Source organism: Buceros rhinoceros, unplaced genomic scaffold, assembly GCF_000710305.1.
Source record: "Buceros rhinoceros silvestris isolate BGI_N320 unplaced genomic scaffold, ASM71030v1 scaffold7337, whole genome shotgun sequence".
NCBI classification, from domain to species: Eukaryota; Metazoa; Chordata; class Aves; order Bucerotiformes; family Bucerotidae; genus Buceros; species Buceros rhinoceros.
Window position 1 is genome coordinate 11,945 of NW_010422701.1, and position 3,317 is coordinate 15,261.

General features: G+C 52.3%; 1 protein-coding gene across 1 annotated transcript in view; it reads right to left on the minus strand.

Annotated features, from left to right (window-relative positions):
* The window catches only part of RPTOR (regulatory associated protein of MTOR, complex 1), a gene marked incomplete at its 3' end in the record, with an annotated part of 119,383 nt that overhangs the window by 8,836 nt on the left and 107,230 nt on the right, over positions 1-3,317 (minus strand). The window lies entirely within an intron of this gene.

A 3,317-nucleotide genomic window follows, 5' to 3' on the forward strand; every position in this document is an offset into this window, starting at 1 on the left:
TCTTTCCCTTTCTTTTAGCTGCACTGTATTTTATTTTATGTCACAGACATTTCTCCAAAGGGCATGACATGGCGCTTCTGAAGAGCCACGCGCACACACGTGACGGGTGGTCAGGAGCCTCTTTCTCCGTAACTCCCTTCCTCCCTGAACAACGCTGGTCTGGATCCAGCGCAGTGCAGATTACCCTGCTCAGCTCTTGGACTGAAGAGCACCTTGTAGCCAGCCCGAGATTAGAGAGAACAGCTTTGATGCAGAGAGCAAGCTCCGAACACATTAAAATCCTCCCTTTCCCGCTAATAGATGACTGCAGGCCAGAGAAGGCATTACTCTCTCTTCGAATCCCCAAGATACTCAAGTTACCAACATCACATTTCCCAGTAATGACAGCTGTTCCAGTTTCCCACACCAGAATGGTTGCAGGAAAATGAGGCCCCCGTGTCACCTTGGTTTGATTACACGCAAAGTCTGCCTGCAGCTGGAGAGAGGCCCTGGAGCAGAGTGCAGCCACTCCCGTCTCTTTTCTGACGCCGATTCAGAGCTCCAGGTTTCAGCACACACCATGGCTTTCCTGTTAAGCCCTTGCTCTGGCCTGAAGGCCAGGTGGGGACCTGCACCAGCACCACGGCAGCTTCTGCCAGGGGCATCACGAGGGGCAGGGACTGCCAGAACCACCCCCCTTGGTCACAGGACCCAAAGGAATAAACTGCCCCCCATCCCCAGAGCCGCTGCAGCAGTGACATACAATGGGTCTTTTATTTAAATCTTCCAACTCAGCCAGGACCAGTAACAGCCCTGCTGAAGCAACGTCCCTGGATCCGATAGGGGCTGAGCTACAGGACTCTCATCTGGCTTCTTTTGATGATGGCTGGTCCGAAAGGAACAGCTCTTGGAGGAGGGAGACGTAACAGACAAAGTCCCTCCACTCCTTCCCTGTTCCCCACAAAACCATTCTTCCTTCCTGAATCAGACAGTACTTAAATGGTCTGTCACTTTTATATACGCTGCCTATATGCACTGTATGCTGGAAAACAGCTATTACTGAGGTGAATTTCTGCTGCTTTAAAATAAATAAAAAGAACCCCACCCTCCACCTTTCCTCCTGGCAAAAAAAATCGCACTACTATTTCAATCCTTCCAGAACACCACAGCTATTAGAAAGGCAATGACAAATGACCGCTAATGTACAACAATAAACAAACCTGAGATAAAATACATCACAGGAGATATGAGAGCAGAGAGATTACACCTACACCTTAATAAAAACCCAGCTTCTCTGGGAATAAATTAAGGTGAGACCAAAAAGGGCAGGGGAAGAGGAGAGGAACAAGGAGAATGGTAAATTCTCCTGCAGGCACCCAGCAGCTTTCACGGTCTCGGACTAAGAAATACGTGGCTATGCAGCTGAGCAAAGCAGATGAAGAATATCAGATGAAAAGAGCTGCTGGGCTTTTCAGGTCCGAGGAGACATAACTGAACTCTTCCTCAGAGGATGAGCAGGCAGCTGTTTTCAGTCTCTGGTATCAGTGGTAAAGATTCCTCCACAAGGAGGTCTCTTGGGGTGTGGTGTCTGGACGCTATGGCACCAAGAGACCACGAACAGCAAGACGAGCCTCAGACAGGGCTGTTAGTGCTAGTGACTGCAGGGGAAAACTCTTGGACTAAGCAAGAAACTGAGACAGAAGCGTGGCCAGCACCACCTAGAGCTTGTCAGGACGGGATGGCAAACCTCTGGGGCAGCTGGCTTGGGAGAAATCTCCACCCCTGCTTGACAGGTGGAAACTACTGATTGCTTTGGAGATGATAAACCACCAAATGTCCAACCATCAAAGGCGCAACCACTAAGGACCCAAAGGCTACACACACCTGAGGTCCTTCCAGCAGAGCAAGTGGGGATCTGCAACAGCAAGAGGAGCCTCAGACAGGGCTGTTAGTGCTAGTGACTGCAGGGGAAAACTCTTGGACTAAGCAAGAAACTGAGACAGAAGCGTGGCCAGCACCACCTAGAGCTTGTCAGGACGGGATGGCAAACCTCTGGGGCAGCTGGCTTGGGAGAAATCTCCACCCCTGCTTGACAGGTGGAAACTACTGATTGCTTTGGAGATGATAAACCACCAAATGTCCAACCATCAAAGGCGCAACCACTAAGGACCCAAAGGCTACACACACCTGAGGTCCTTCCAGCAGAGCAAGTGGGGATCTGCATGACGAACGCAGCAAGCACCACTCCTCCTCCCCAACAACGCCCAGGCATTCCCTTTCGAAACCACCCAGACAGACCTTTGGAAGCCGTGTGTGACGAGGTGCCTCTGGCATGATACCAGCAGAGAACATCCCTGAGGACCTGCAGTGTGCAGGCTAGCTCCATCCCGGGAGCATCCACCCACGCTGTGCCCTTCTCCTCGCTGAGCCCTCGTCTGCTCTCTGCTTGGCCCCTGGGGCACACTGGCTGCCCTCTCAGCTGCAGCCCTGCTGCATCCCCAAGTCCTGCGTTCAGCTGCAGGTCCTTCAAAGGAATTGAAATGGTCAGGATGATTTCCTTAGGGAGAGAGTAAAGGCATTGCTACGGCCCTCTGCTCCAGGCTCTTCCCTCCTCTGTCTGGCAGAACTGACAATGACAAAATCCTTCTGGTCAGCTGTGATCTCTGATAGCTTTGACCATTCTGGAGACAACGCCTGCTGGGTGGTACTGGTGATCTGTACTGTGCCAGGTCAGAAGTGATTCTTCATGGCAACCACACATACCCTGCCTCTGCGGCCACACGCAGCCCCCACAGACACGCTGAGCTCGGGGCAAGGCAGCAGTCGAAGCTGGCTCAGGAGACGTTCCAGGAGAACATCAGGGAGAGATTACTTCACTACCTCAGATCCCCAGCACGTTCCTGAGATCCAGTGCATGAGTGAGGCATCAGCTGAGGAGGGAAGAGAAGAGTCTTGCCTAGATCGTCCTGTGTGGAATCCTGATCAATCAGTTGCTTTTCCTTTGGCTGTCCATGTTTGGGTCTGTGCCGCTGCTGTGCTGCTTGACTGTGACAAACCCGAACACTGGACACCGTCCCAGCAAGAGCCCTTCCTCCCCCAGAGCAGTGCAGAGTGGATGATGCCTTTACTGGCCCGTTTCACTGCTGGTGCCTGAGCATCTTCCTGCAATTCACATAAGCTCTAGGGTGGCTTCTGCCTCCTCAGTCATCTGCTTGTCATCTGTGCCCTCATCTCCATCCTCTGATGATGTGAATGAAGAGGACTCCCGGAGGGTCGCCATGGTGTGAAGGGGTTACATCCGCACATCGCTTTCACGATGCAATCCAGCTCCTTCAGCA